The sequence below is a fragment of the Raphanus sativus genome, unplaced genomic scaffold (genome assembly GCF_000801105.2).
Source record: "Raphanus sativus cultivar WK10039 unplaced genomic scaffold, ASM80110v3 Scaffold2177, whole genome shotgun sequence".
Taxonomy (NCBI): Eukaryota; Viridiplantae; Streptophyta; class Magnoliopsida; order Brassicales; family Brassicaceae; genus Raphanus; species Raphanus sativus.
The window spans coordinates 1-16,986 of NW_026617486.1; the positions used below are offsets into that span (position 1 = coordinate 1).

The following is a 16,986-nucleotide window of genomic DNA, read 5'->3' on the forward strand; positions in this document are numbered from 1 at the left end:
TTTACAAAAAAAAAAAAAATCTATTCCATACAATACGTAAAAAATTGTGAAGCTTTCAAATATATAGTTACGTTTCATACAGGATTCAGAACTCATATTCTGAATAGTGCTATGATCATAGAACATTAATAAGCTCTATGCTGGTATATAATAGTATGTAAATTTGAAATCAGTGAAATGTTGAATTGTGGTGTTGAATGTGCCAGATGGTGTAAGATTAAACATGTAAAACTAAAAATACACTTTATAAGAATGAAGATCGATGGACTGACTTCTGTACAATCAATACAATTATTATAAATGAATAACTCAGATGTTCACAACTATGGGATGACATATGATGCAAAAGGGAAAGGAATAAACGTGAAGTTGGAATTAAAGTTGCCGTGGATTATTATCAATAATTAAAAGGAAGCATATGATTAAAAATAAATGCCAGTGGCATATAATGGTAAATATTGTTGAAACAGAAGGACACCTCAAAAAAAGGCCTTCTGTTTTATAGTATTGATGATGTAATTTTCTCTTAATTTGCATCAATTAAATATCTAATATAGTAAAATTAGTTTACATCGTGGAATTCTCTAAGTGATCTTCAAACCCTAGAAAATGAACCACTACTACAATCCCAAATAAAACGTTAACAAATTAATCAAAAATAGCATCAACTTAGAGAGAGAAAAGAGACTTCGAGAAATAGTATAACTGATTCACCTCAACAAACGCTTTTCTCTCCTCTCAAAATCCTCATATTCATCATTGTTTCTTTCAATTTCTTTATCAGTTTAAACATTGCATGTTTCGAACCCAGTTAAAGGCAGTATTTTAGCCTTTTTTCAAAAAAAATAACTTCAAACAACAGTTGGAATTTCCTAATCAGTCAAATCTGATTGAAATTTCTTAGAGGTATTTTCTTTTCTTCTCCTGGTTCGCATTTTTAGAAGATTACAAGTTTTTAGAAATTTCTGTTTATGGTTTAAGTATCCTTTGTTGCTAGGATCAGGGTCATCTAAAAATATGGAAAGAGATGACGTTGACTCAAAAATGGTGGAAGAATAGAAGTCTCAAGGATATTGATTGATGGGGAATTCTACAATGAACAAGAAGAAATCAAGAAGAAGGATCTCAATATTTTAAATTTATGGCAAATTTTGTTTAATCATTGACAATTCTCTTCTCTTACTTTTTTTACTTGTAAGATTATATTTTCAAAATAAAAAATAAAAACAATAAAATTATTCTCTTTGATTTATATATTGGCGAAAATTTATGTATTGTACAAATTATAATACTATTCTCAATTAATAATTATAAATTATATAATTACGAAATCATTTTAAAAATAATATTAATTTTGCTTCGATTAAGAATAAATGATATAAATAATTTGAATCAATTACTTTAATTGATATCAATATTAACATCATTTAAAAAACTGATAAAGTTGTTAGTATCATTTTTTTGCAACTGATACCTAATAATATCACTTATAGTAATTGATGTAAATATTAAGTATTTTTACATCAGTTACTATTAAGTTGATGTAAATTATTTGCATCACCACTTTCAGAGTCATTTATTTAAGTGATGCAAAATCTTTTTACATCATTTATAACTAATGCAAAAATAGAAAATAAATGATGTTAAATACCTCTTTTTTGTAGTGATTGCTGCTGTGTTTACATTATATTTAATTGTTTATATCATATTACTGCTGGTGTTTTATTAAAAACCATTTTAATTCTTATTTTGATTCAGTTGCATCAGATATTGTGGATTAGACTCCAAAGGAAGCATGCAAAATTAGAGATAATTTAGTTTTGAGTTAGAAGGCATCTGGGGTGGTGGCGCAGTTGGCTAGCGCAGTTGGTCTCATAGCTTCTGAGTGATCCTGAGGTCGAGAGTTCGAGCCTCTCTCACCCCATTTTCTTGTATGTCAAATCCATATGTTTTAAGAAAACTTGTGTTTTTTTTTTCAGAGAGTCCATTATATTCCTTATCTATACAACCGGCCCAAAACTAGTCTTCAAAACCATTCATATTGTATTTTCTAGTATTTTAGCTTTTGGGAAGCCCATCAGGTTCGACTGCTTTCCCCCCTCTTCATTAACAATGAAGTGGGTGTCATCGGTCATGTCATGGTCATGAATGCATCACGAAGCAATTATTCGGGAGGATAAGTTAGTACAATGATGAAGAAGAAAAACAACTGAAACATTAGGATATTGGTACTCATCTAGATCATTTGAAAAGATCCACATATCATCACTCGAAAACTCCACGAATGTATTTTGTATAAAGCGCATTCGTCATTACTTATCACTTCAATTCTCTCACATGTTCCATTTCGTATAAGTTCGTCCCTACAACTACAAATACACATTCATAGGGATGTCCTCACATCAGTAACGTTTAAAATGCAATCGCCTATTTTCCTATACAGAATACAGTCCTTTTCTTTTTCGTTCAATAGTTTAAAGATCTTGTTTGAGTCGCTCAAAAGCTCTTCTTGAGTGTTGAACAATAAATAATGATTGGGTTGTGCAAAGAAAAGAAAAGGCTTTGATTTATATAAAGATCCACATGGAATGGCATGTGTTCACATGTTAAAACTTAAGAGCGACTGACACGGTGGCAATGCCATTTTATAATATTTTGACGTGAAAGAGAAAGGGATAGGATAGAACCCCACCAGACACCAGTGTTAAAGGAATTCACATTGAATTTCTCGTTAATTATTTAATTTTTTACTATTCATTTCATAATTATTCCTTAAGGAATTTTGCAAAAGCACCTTTATCTATGATATATCGTATTTGTTCCTTCTCTATGCCGTTTATCATATATGATCGATGCCTTCATATATGATTAAATTGGCATTATGTCATAGATAAAGGTGCTTTTGTTAGTTTGGTATATTTAAATTGGCATTATGTCTTGTAGCAGATCAATGTTACTTTTTGATTATAAGCTATGATAATTGTTTTTTTCATTTTATAAACATCCCTTGGATTATTTTGCAAACCTCTCTTTGATATATGGTCTATTCTCTTTGGTATATGGTCTATTTATTTGCTATAGTATGGCCTTCCCTCGTTGTTGGAACAAAGACTTCCCTCTCATCTACTTTATTAAAACAGAACCGAAGTACACATATGGATTAACCTTAAGATTTACTATTTATTTACAAGTCTATGCTAATAAAATATTTAATAATCCTACATTTAAGTAATTCATGTCTTTTTCTAATTTATTAAATGATTTCCTAAATCAGATTTTAAATTAAAAAGGATTTGAGAACAATAAATTTTTTAAAACGACTTTCCTAAAACATAAGCATTCTTTATTTTGCATTGCTCCTAATATTCATGTACGTATTTTATTATGGCCAAAATGATAATAGGTGCACATATCATAACGTTAGCCTAATAAACCATTTATAAATCATCTATGGCCAAAGTCATAATTTTTGAAAATCACCCGGCCCAAGTTATTATTATCATTTTCATATTTGTTTTTATTGTTTTATTATTTTCTCAAGATAATGATTTAAGAATCTATTTTTACAAATCGTTTAAAACCTTTTTTCAAAAATTCTGTAGGAAAATAAATTTCACTTTAGTAATATAGATTTTTATTCATAAATTATTAGTATAATTCTTTCATAATATAAGAACAATTAGTTATAAATATTAGATTTGTTTATATGATGCATTGTGATATAATGGACAACTAAAATCACAAAGTATAATTATTCAAAGTAATAAATAAAATTGCTATGTTTTAAAATGTTATATTAAAAATTATGTAATACATTTCAATTTACAAATATATATATATATATATATATATATATATATATATATATATATATTATACTATTAGTACAAAAAAAATTAAAGTGAAAAGAAATATTTATGCTGAAAAAATTTATACAGTCACGGGTCAAGCTATAGAAATAAACAACAACAACGCAAGATTATTTTTCTTTAATAAATTTATTTTAATATAAATTATATTTCCAAATATGTTTATATATGTTATGTGTTTATAAATTTATTTTATTTGTTTTAAGGGATGTTAAGATTTTGGAATTGGAAAAAAATGACCTACTCCTATATTATTTTGTTTGGAAACTTAAAATTTTGTATCATAATATTTATTAAACTTATAATTTTAATTTTAGTTTTTATTATAGATGTAAAAAATTAATTATCAATTTAAATTTGTATTTAAATATTACAAATACATAATCTAACATAAATAAAAAAGTAAAAACATAAAATAAATATCCGCCCGGTCGGGCGGGTCAAAGTCTAGTTTATCATTATGATCTCCATCGTTTTCCTATTATAATAAGTTTTCCATTTTTATTTTGTTTTTTACTCAGTTGACGTTTAAAAACATAAACATTTTTTTGTTTTGGAAAACATTTGGTATATAAATTTGAATGTAATTTAATATCGTTCGTACAATATGATTTTCCAAAAGAAAATGCTAAACAATTTCAAACAATTAGCAAGCTTTTTTTCAAAAGAAAACAATTTCAAACAAGAGGGACACAAAGTTGGGTAACCATCAACTTCTGGAAAACGAGATTTCGAATTTGAGCTATAAACTTGGATTAGAGTGGACAATAATGGGGCCTGTGCTCTGACCGCTCTATATTATACATTGCTAAGTCTGATTTTGTCGCCATAAAAAAACAATCTTTTTTTTTAACAAAACAAAAATAGTCTTATCTTTTCCACTTGAATAATTTGTTCCTTCAGAAACTGTAATATCATGCGAGGATAATATGTTTATCTGATTTTCTTTGTTCTTTTTTTTTGGACAACGTTATGTTTATATGAATGAGAACTATATCGATAACACAGTTCCATTGATTTTACAGCCTATAAATAATATATAGAGTGGTGGATTGGTAGCATTAAAGGCCAAGTTTCTGTCAGGAAATTTTGTGATTGGCAAAATATACAAGATACCCACATCTAAAAGTTGAAAAATGCAAAATATCTTTTTTCCAATTGGGATTTTCATTTTTTTTGTTCGCATCCAATGAGTATGTATATTATAATATTCATATCATTTTTAAAATAAAAAAACTTCACTGACTGAGTATTTTCATTTGATCAATTCTCTCAAATAGTTTTTCTAAGTTTTTGTCACAAAATATCACTCAGAAAATAAAATGTCTAAAATAGTCATTTTTATTTTGAAAATTTTAATATTTTTCTTTTTGAAATTTGAAATTTATATCCAAAACTCATCTCTTAACTCTAAACCTTAAGTTTAGATTAGTTAATCCAAATGATGTAAATGTATATTTTTTTATTTAATAAAACCTCGTTTTGATTATTTTTCTCTTTAAATAATGTTATGTGGAAATAAATTAAAAGGATTATCTAAGAGAATTTCTCTTTTCTTTTTTTATTTTTACACTTCGCTTGTTATGTCTGGGCTCGGCTTATTCGCGTCATGGACTAATGGAATTAAGAAGTGACTTGTCACAGTAATTTATGATTATATATACATTAACAATGTGGGTTTGTTTTGGTTATATAAACTGACTCGAGGGCAAAAAACCAATACGGTGAAGTCATCGGGGTTTAAGTTTTGATATTGAAAATTAGAAAATTAACATTTCGGTATTGAGATAAAATATCAATACATGGTAACACGTAACTAGTCTGGACCATTTTTATAGAGACAAAATACGCTATATAAATAAATAAAAAAGCAACATTTTCGTGTTATAATAGTAATACAGTTTCATGTATCTTTTTACGAGGTAATAATAAACCTGGGACGTGCACGAATGTAATAGTAAGTGTGGACAATTTATCACAACTCTGCAAAGTGGTGCAAGCCAAGACAAAATGACCCATACCTTGTGTCAACTAGATCTAGATCTGCGTCGGTCCGTCACACAGAGAGGCATACATATATATATAATATATATATATATATATATATATATATATATATATATATATATATATATATGTTACATCTTTTTTTTCACAAAGCAAGTTCGTATAGTGTAAATATATCCCGTGATTAGTGAATAGTCCTAATGAAAAAATGTGGGTAATACAGCTATTACTAATCTCGAGTAAAAAGAGCGTATTGTGAGGTTAGGAAATAGGGCACTGACATCATTGGAAGGACAACGGCTCCACATTAACCTATAGTATATTAAAACTTCTAGGTCCAATATAGAATAAATTAATAATAGTAAAATTGCTTCAATTCAAATTTCGAGTTGGTATCCACGACACGGTTATAGCTAATGCGGAACATTTGACTTATGGTGTGTGGTTGGTCGTAAAGCTAATAATAGATGCACGAGTTAGTCGTAGAATATGTGCACTATTCTAATAAAAGTTTGGAAGTACTCATGAATCACATTTGACATATATAGTTTTTACGCAATTTGCACAAACTTGCAAGAGTAGACCAATGCACATATTACATTTCCTTTCTCATCAGCTTATCGTTAAAATCCAAGAAAGTCTGACTTACCTACCTAGTGGCTGATATCTTTGACAGAAGATTATAATTATTCCTTTCCTTTAAATAGTTTTGCTTATCGCTTGCTAAAACTTCTGCAACGTGTCCACCATTTTTTGTTAGTAAATTATATATATACTAGATCTTGACCCGCGGCACGGATATTAATTTTCAGTTTTAATTTTTATTTATTTATTCTAAATAGTATATTTGTATTATTGATCGTTTTATATTGACTAAGCTAGGGGTGAGTATTTGCGTATCCACTCAAATTCGGTTAAAATATATTTGGGTTTGAGATTTTCGAGTTTAAAGATTTTAGCTCTATTCTGATATTTATAAACTTTGGTTTCGGTTTGATTCGGATCTTTGCGGGTTTGATAACTCGTTTAAATTATTTTTAAATTTGCAAAATTTATATATCTTTAAATATCCATAAATCAAGAAAATAACATGTAAATTTGAGTAACGTAAGCCAAAGAACCTAAAAATTAAAATTTAAAATAGGTTTAACTTGAATATTGGATGAAGAATAAATATATATTTTAAGTATTTTTGGTGTTTTGATTATTTTTTATCTACTTTAGATGTTTACTTTTGACTATTTTTTATTTCAAATATTTTAAACAACTTAAAATAGCTTATATCTTAGATATTAACTCGAAAAATAACTAACATGTTGAAGTATATAAATATGATTTAAATATATTAAAATATCCGAAATATTTCGTTCAGATAAGGTTTGATTATAGTTCTCTAGATACCAAAATGGTAAATCCTTTTGGATATTATCTAGTTTCGGTTCAAATTTGGTAACACTATTTCATTTAAATTTGTTAAATGAAGAGTTGATATTATAATTTGCATGAATTGTTTGTCCAATAAAAATGTTTTTTTAATTTGACATTGATTTAATTGAGAAGTTAATGAAGTGTATTTAATTCAAATTTAACTTTAGAAAACACATTAATGTAAGTGGAAAAGACAAAACATTAAAATAAAAAATACTATTATTTAATTGTGTATTTAATTTTGGAAAACACATTGATTAAAGTGGAAAAGATAAGCATTAAAATAGGAAGTATTGTTTAATGTCAGTGGCATGGAAGTGTAGATAACACTGAAAACTAAGGGGTATTCTATATGTGTACTTCTTTTTTAATAATATATACTAGATCTTCATCCGTGCGACCGCACGGGTATTAATTTTCAATTTTAGTTTTTATTTATTTATACTAAATGATGTATTTGTAATACTTGATCATTTTATATTGACTACGTTAGGAATGTGTATTTGGATACTCACTGTTCGGTTAAAATCTATTAGGTTTGAGATTCACGAGTTTAAAAATTTCAGCAACATTCAAATATTTATAAATTTTGGTTTCAGTTTGATTCGAGTATTTGCGGGTTCAGTTCGGATACAGATAACCCGTTTTAATTATTTTAAAATTTTCAAAATTTATATATACTTTAAATTTCTCAAAACATATAAATTTGAGTAATGTAAGCCAAAATACCTAAATTAAAATTTAAAAAACAGGTTGAACTTCAATATTTAGATGGAGAATAAATATATATTTTAAAATTTTTTGGTATTTGATTATTATTTATCTACTTTATATGTTTACTTTTGACTATTTTTTAATTTTTAAATAGTTTAGACAACTTTAAATTAATAAAAAGACAATTTTAAAATATCATTAATTGTTGAAGAATAAAAAAATACTATAATCTAACTAAAAAGACAAACATTAAAATAAGAAAAAGAAAACACATTAATTTAACTGAAAAAAACAATCATTAAAATAGAAAAGAAAAAGAAACACATTAATCTAACTAAAAAAGATAAATATTTAAATATGAAACTCAAATTAATTATCAGTGGCATGAAAGTATAATTAAATTTGAAAATTAAGGGTATTTTTATATGTGTACTTATGTTTTAATAAGATAGATATATTTGTCTTATGTTTGAAAAGTTTTCTATCTCTGTCCAATACCAATGTCATCATAGAAGAAGCTATAAAACCATTGGTTACACTTTTATACACTTTACATGGAAACCAAGATTATTTCTAAAAGACAAACATACGATAAATAAGCTGTTTTCACGTTAGAATTTGCCACTTTGTAAATGTCTGGCCAACATTAGTACTTATAATCTTCTACAATCATCAGACCAAAGATGCTTTAGTATATGAGTACGGAAGACGCGTCGTATGCAATATTTCTTGAGTTAGACATCGGATTGCACAAAGTTCATAGTACCATGTCGGTGATTCTGTTCCATATTAATACTGTAATTCATCCGTGAAGCACAAAAAGTCGCATGTGACGACTGACGGCTTGTAACAAATAATCTCTTTTATCTTTTTTGATCATATACCAATAAAAAGTTCGTCTTTTGTTGAATAAGGATAATATTATTTAATTTATTTTCTTCGTTGAAAATAAGGATTGAGTAAATATCGACATCTCTACACACATTTATATAAATCAACGATAATTCCCATGTTGCTTGTTATTAGTTATCAAAGACATGACTACTCTTGTTTAGTTAAAAAAAATTGACTCTTGTCGCATTTGTTCAGTTACGTTTCAATACTTTGACCTAATTAGAATACGCGTACATTCCAATTACACTGAATCTGACACGATTATCACGTTGTTTTAGATCCATGCATTCAGCATACACAAACAAAATCCTGATAAACTACAAGTTGGCAATAAGACCTACCAGACACAATGTGAATACGTCGGGAAATATTTTTCATAAGTCTCACGTCGCTTAAAAACCACATATCGTTTAGCAAAAATAGAAAAAAAAAACACATTGATAGATATCAGTAAGTTATAAAACTCGTCGGTAGCCTACTTCAATTCTGATATTTTTTGGTTCTTTTCTTCTTTTGTTTTATTTCGCATGCGTACATTTGAATGAATATTATCAAAAAGAACTGATACGTATTAAATAATCGCATAAATCTCTTAATTAATCAAGTAAAGGGGACATAGCTAGCTAAACAGCACATACATGTGATCCAGCAGATTAACAGATCCGTGAAGTTTTCTTTGTCACGGTCCGCTACACACAAGAGGTCGAATACCGTGCACGCTAACTTATCCTATTACCCAAGCATCTCTGCTTCGACGATTAAAATATATACGATCCTCTGTAAAAGGCGTACGGTTACAGACACCATCAAATCCACACACGTCGGACGTTATGAGCCACCGACATATCACCGCGTTTATGTGGGACCCATGGTTCAGAGTTTTAGCTATTTTATTTTCTACACTCCACCCAAAAAACTCCAAATATTTGATCCAATAAATTCTGTTCAGACACAAAACTAGTAATATCATTCCCTTAACACGCACATACACTTAACGGTGTATACGTCAATATTCATATAATACACGGCAATACGAGCCAACCTACTGATAGTGCAATTAGTAAGAAAAATTGTATGTTTTCTTTTTTTATTTGGTTTAAGTATTTCATTTCTTTCATGTATCTTAGAACATCTCCATTTGTTTTACATATTTTCATTTCTTTCACATATCTTAGAGCATTTCCAATGATAATTCTTAGTTAGTTATAGAAATTAAACCCAAAAAAATTCTTAGTTATTATTTTTTAAAAGATTATGGGATACTAAAAAAACAGATGCCATTTAAATAGATGATTAAACAGTTTAAATAAAATAAAACATAAATAAATAATTATATTATTAATATTTTTGTTTGTTTAAGAAATCTTCATGGTTTCTAACTTTAGGAGGTGCTCTTACGAGCTCTGATATTACCCGAACTTTAATTACCTGATCGTGGATGGCGTGTACAAGTGGGCAACTGGTCTTCTACTAAATGCGTTTGATAATAAATGATAGAATTTTTTGAAGACTCCTGTTTTTTCTGTTAGTTCACAAACATTAATTTTCAGATAAGAAGCCAAACCTTCGTTGAAAACACGAAACCAAATCGAAGACATGCACAATTTGTTGTATATGCCACATTCTGATCGTGAGGTAATTAGGAAAAAAATGAAGCAAGCTGGAATAGTTTTATCTGAACTCTGAACTCGTTTTCTTTCGAAAGTAACTTGGCGTTAACTGGACAATCATATTTGTTTTAGCATAGAACTGATCATGTGTTTAGACCAAAAAAAATCTGATCACGTGTTTTTTTTGTTCTTTTGTCGTCCAATATAAATTCTAAACAAATCCAAAAAATCTGATGGACAAACGATGAAGTCCAAAAACGAGAAGTATAACTAAATATATTTTATTACTTGGTATTTTTTAACAAAATTAGTTTATATAACAGAACAGAGTAAGCAGTTATATCTTAGGAGAATAATATATTTTATTATTATTATTATCATTAGGATTCTAAACAAATCCAAAAAATCTGATGGACAAACGATGAAGTCCAAAAACGAGAAGTATAACTAATATATTTTATTACTTGGTATGTTTAACAAAATTAGTTTATATAACAGAACAGAGTGAGTAGTTCTATGATATCTTAGGAGAATAATATATACTAGATTCTGACCCGCCCTTTTGAGGGCGGGTATATTTTTTTTGTTTTAAATTTAGTTTTCATATTTATGTTTTCTTTGTGATTATATTCATATGTTTTTTTAATCATATTTGTGTGTAAATCTTAATCAAAATATATTTTATTAAATAATGGCAATTTAAAAATTGATCCGGTATACGTTCAGTTAGGGATGGGTTACAGGTCGAACCCGACCCGCTGATCCGCTAACACGCGGGTTTTAGTTTTGTTTTGGTAAAAAATCTGACCCGTACAACCCGCAAACAAATAATTTTGTACCCGTTCTACTTAATTTTGCGGTTATCCGCGAGTTATATTTTTTAAACCATACTTCTTTAATTTAATTATTATAAAAATATATAAAAATATATTTATAATAAACCTTTTATATATTATCAAAATTCATATACAGTTATATATTTTGATTTGAATAAAACAATATTTCAATATTAGACTTTGAATATACATTTCAATTTATATATCAGATTTAAATATACATTTAAATAAAAAGATATTTGAATATTGGGGAATTTTCAAAATACCACTTTGAAGGTACCATTATTCATCTTACCACTATTAAGTACACATTTTCAAAAATACCTTATTTATTAAAATGTTAAAGATTCTTACATTTTTGTTTTTATATGCTTTTCAAAATTTTAATCCAAAATTCTAAATCCTAAACCTTTAATTCTAAACCCTAAACCCTAAATCTTCAACTCTAAACCCTAACCCTAAACTATATACCCTAAATTCAATATCCTAAACCCTAAACCCTGAAACCTCAACTATAAACCCTAAATCCTCAACTCTAAACCCTAAACTTTATACCCTAAACCTAAAATATCAAATCTAAACCCTAAAACATAAAATCTAAACCCTAAATCCTAAACGTTCAAATCTAAACCCTTCATTAAAAGTAGTGGTAAAAGTGGTTAGTGTAAACATGAAAAGTGGTACTATGAAAATGGTATTTTTGGCAATTTCTCTTGAATATTAAACTTTGAATATACCTTTCAATTTATATATTAGATTTAAATATACATTTCAATTTATATTTAAATGAAGATATTGTTAATCTGTATTATAAATATATTAAGATTATTTATTGTGAGGTTAGTTTCAAACCGGAAAAAGAATATGCTACAAAATTCAGTCTTCCTTAAATATTAAATATCTAGGATGAATAAATTTTGGAAATTAGTTCTAACAATATTTTTTTTCATTGAAAAAGCTTTTTAACAGTTGGATTTCCTTACCTTTAGTTGTTATTAAATATACTTTAAAATATAAGTTATTTTAATAATTATTCAAAAATACTGTTAGTATAAAAGAACATCTTGTAAACAAAGAACAAAAACGTTTTTTTTAAAAAAATACCAGGTGAAAATCAAATACTGTTATTCGGAAATATTCTAATTTCTAAAACCATGTGAAAATTGTTGTAAAATTATTAGTCAGAAGTTTTGACAATTGTACTAAATTTAAATTTGTAGTATTGCATATATAACTATACATTTGTGTCATAGCCATTGTACAAGTAAATATACATAAATATATAAATATATACTTAAATAGGAGTTCGATATAAATAGAAAATATACTTAAATTTGAAATTTGTGTCGATATAGATCATAAACCTTTAAAATAAACCTTTAAAATAGGAGTGTAAGTTGATAGACCATATATTTTCAAAATATATATTGGATTATTTCCGTATCCCACAAAATTTGAATATTCCTCTTTAATTAGTTTAAAAAGTTTTGTATTAATTACTGTTCAAATCAACTAACATAATTAATAGTGTAGATTTGGAAAATATACTTAGATAAATAAATAGTTACTGTAGATTCGTAAAGAGATATTTGTTGCTATATTTTAGTGATCTTTAGATTATGTAATTATTAAGATTTAAAATATTTAACCCACGTTTCTTGGTTCTTCTCCTTTAATATTGATTTCATTAGTTAGTATATAAGTAGCGAGAATATAAAAAATATAGCGAAATTAATGTTCACAGTTTCTTTATTATTTTAATGAAGTTGTTAAATTAAAATTTAAAATAATAACTTAATCACGTAACCTTCAAATAAAAAGGAAGCAAAAGACTTTAACCATTGTTAAGTTCTCAGAGCTCGGTAGAAAAAGACAGCTTGAAAGTTGAAACACTAAAGCCATACAAAAACTTCACTTTGTGCCATAGTGGTATTTTGCCCATGTTGATCGGTCTCCAATAAATACCAATGCATACGACTCCTTAAGAAAATAGATTTAAAATATGAATACATGTTCTTGAATTATCAAAGTTACCTGCACTGACGATCACATGGCTACCAAATTTGACTGTTTCTTCATATGCCACACGAAACTCATCACCAGGTAAAACATCAAGCTTGCTTGCGATCTAGCATACAGAAAAAGACTAAAATAATTGTACTTAAATCTAAGCCATCATCAAAGAAGATCTAAAACAGAAGAAGTATGCCTTTGCAAGAAACCATTCGTAGACTATTCCGGATGGGTTGTGCTTCTTCTTCCACATGTCTATCATTTCCACATGGTCAGAACCTAGAAAACCAAAGACATCCCAACTTTCTAGATTAAAGAACATGGATGCTTGATAAAAGAAGAGCTAGAACACATGTACAAATGTTATGAGAATGATGCAGAGCAAAAATTTTCACAACCTGTGGTGTGAGAATAGACAATAGGCTTGCAGACAACTCCACAGAGACGACCTGCAATACATGAGACACATACTTAGAGAGAGAAACACATTATAGATTGAATTGAAGTCATAGCTTAAAAATATTCCAGTAAAAGGCAACATGAATTATATGTTGTTTTGTGATGTGTGCTTGTTTGAAACGTTTGCCCAATTTTGTGTAGTGTCTTATTTCTTTTGACCTTTTATGTTCACATCTATAAACTTATGTGTACGGATATTAGTGGCATATTTTAGAATTAATATTAACTGTATAAGTAATCTTTGTCCTCGTCTCCCAATTAATAATTTGCAACTTGAAATGAATAATTATTGCATTTTCCATGGTTTTTGGTTTATATTTTGCTCTGTCCTATGTGCCAAAGCTTCTATGCTGGTGTAGGTTCTATATCATGATTAAACACATGAATAAATAAAATAATCGTTTTAAATTACTGTATTAAACTCATTCTCTTACTTGTGTTCCCTTGAAGAATGTTCCACCCCTTCTGCTGAGGTTCTTGAGAAAACACCGAGCTGAATGGACAAACTATGGTGACATGGTGTCGAGGCTTTATACTGTTGCATCTCTCCAAGCAGCTCCATTGACGGTTCCATTCGTTAGAAACTGGTTAGTTCCCGAGTTACCAAGTCATTTGAAGAGGTAAAGAGAATCTCTAGAGCCTTCCTATCTTGGTTACTTTGTTTCTCAAACATCTGCAATAATATTGTTCAGATTTTTGTGGTACGATATAAGGGTTAGACTTTATATGGTTGTATATATAGTGAATGAGGATGTAAGTTTAGATAGAGATTACACGGATGGAACATATGAGGTGAAAATTTGGTGATTGATAGAATATTACTTGGAATATACTTCATTAATAATTCACAATATATTTTGTTTCCAGTTTCTTACTAACTTTCCGCTTCAAAATATTAATATAGTTATTCAAATTTAAAACTGAGTATATTGTTGTTTGATCAAAACTAAATTTATGTGTTTGCGGAGCGAGATTTTTGAATTCGATTGGAATATTTATGAAATATCCTGTTTTGTGTAAGTATAGATATTTTGAAGATTAGCTTGCATATACTGTTCGTGAAAAAGGATTGAGTTTTTGAAATCTAAGCATTAATGTGGTAAATGTTACAGATTCGACAGTATCTTTAAAAAAAAATGAAATCACGTATATATAGATTGTAAAACGGTATTATGAGTTTGGATTTAATAACATAGATATTTTGGTTGTAAAATGATTGTTTTATATAGTAGTTTACATGCTAATATAAAACAGATGATTGTTTTATATTAATACACATTGATAGCACAATCATATGATCGACACTTACACAAATCATAAAATGATATTTCACATGTTAATAAAAATTGACAGGCTTACTAACACACGTTAATAGTTATTTATTCAAAGTGTACACAAAAAATATTATTAGGGTTTGAAGTTCGTTTAGGTAGGGTTAAAATTCGATATCTATTAACATATATAGCCACGGTAGTAGATTTATATATTTAAGGGATAACTAAAATAGGTAAACTAACTAAAGGAGCGGAAAAGATTAAATAGATCAGATGGATAATGAATAAGTTTCTCAGAATATTTAAAGAACATTTAATCAAAAGCATAGAATAAAATATATCTCAGTGGCAAGAAATGGTAAATAATATTGAAAATCAAGGGCACCTCAAAAAAGGGCCTTGTGTTTTAATAGTATAGATTATTATTATCATTAGGCACATTCTAACTTTTAATTCGTCAACTACTACATATAGTATTTAGCATCTCTAATTTTCCAGTCGAATTACTGAAACTTGAATTCGAAGTCAATTTATTTGGTTTTAATGCACCGCCAATGTTAAAAAAAAAGAATAAACATACTAGTTAAAAAATTAAAATAGTAACTCCTACTTACTAAAAAAAAGTAACTCCTACTACAAAATAAAAAAATTAGACATGTACCAATGGGAAGCTTCTCTTCTTTTCCCTTAAATACGCTCATAACTCCCCAAAAATACAGAGACAGAGAAGAGAGAAGATTTTGCTTTATTTATTCAACCGCTCTCTCTCTCTCTCTCTCTCTCTCTCTCTAAAGTTTCCAATTTTTCTATCTTTCTTGCCTACCTTAGAAAAAAGTATTTAATTTGAGCTAAAAATTCTCATTCTTATTAAAGCTTTTTTTGGTCTGAGATTTGGATCCATTCACCAAACGAACGTACTGCGAGAGCTTCACTCTCTTTAAAACAGATAAGAGACTTGTCCGAAGAATAGCGTAGAATCAAAAAAGGTCTCTTCTTTCTTTCTGGGTTTCATCAGAGTTTCATGGATCCATAAAGTTCGAATCTTTTTTCCATAAATGATCTTCTGGCTTTATCAAAAGTCTCTCTCTTTCACCTAAAGTTGCTTACTTTCTTCTTTTCACAGGATGTCAATGCCACTGCTGCAACGTGGCACCTCAGGAGGAGGAGGAGCACGAGTTTCCGACAATCTCAGAGACTCTCAAATGAAGGACAAAACCACCACCACCAACGTGAGGTTTCCTTTGCTTTCCTCTTTACCAACGAACAAGGCTGATGATCCTTACACGCCAAGGAACAAGCAGAAGTTCATGCTTCTGTTTCTCAAGACCACTCTGGCTCTTGTTGTCCTTCTTGCTCTCGCTGGCTCCTTCTGGTGGACCGTCTCTATCATCTCCACGACCTCTTCTTCTTCTTCCACTGGTCATGTGTATCATCGTAACAGCTACAGGAGATTACAGGAGCAGCTTGTTTTCTGACCTGTTGGATATTGGAGACATCTTCGTAGGTCCCACTAGGTGGAAAGAGTTGAGTATTGTGGTGTAGAGTCTGAGAGTTACGTTCCTTGCTTTAACGTTTCTGAGAGTTATGATCGGTTTTGTGGGTCGAGACAGGGGTGTTTGGTTCCACCACTGTGGATTATAAGGTTCCTCTGAGGTGGCCAACGGGTAAAGATGTTATCTGGTTTCGTAATGTTAAGATCACTGCTGATGAAGTGTTGACTTCTGGTAGTATTAACAAGAGGTTGATGCCTTTTGCTTTGCTTTGCTTTGGTTTGTTTAAAAGCTGACTACATGCTAAAGGTTTAAAAGTTTAACAGGATGATGATGTTGGATGATGATCAAGTATCTTTCCGCTCTGCATCTCCTATGTTTGATGAGATTGA

General features: G+C 28.8%; 1 long non-coding RNA gene across 1 annotated transcript; it reads left to right on the forward strand.

Annotated features, from left to right (window-relative positions):
* Nucleotides 1-15,821: 15,821 nt before the first annotated feature.
* On the forward strand, nucleotides 15,822-16,986 carry LOC130505328 (uncharacterized). The gene is made up of 3 exons (XR_008941629.1): nucleotides 15,822-16,090; nucleotides 16,228-16,844; nucleotides 16,921-16,986. It is a non-coding gene; the product is annotated as an uncharacterized LOC130505328 (long non-coding RNA).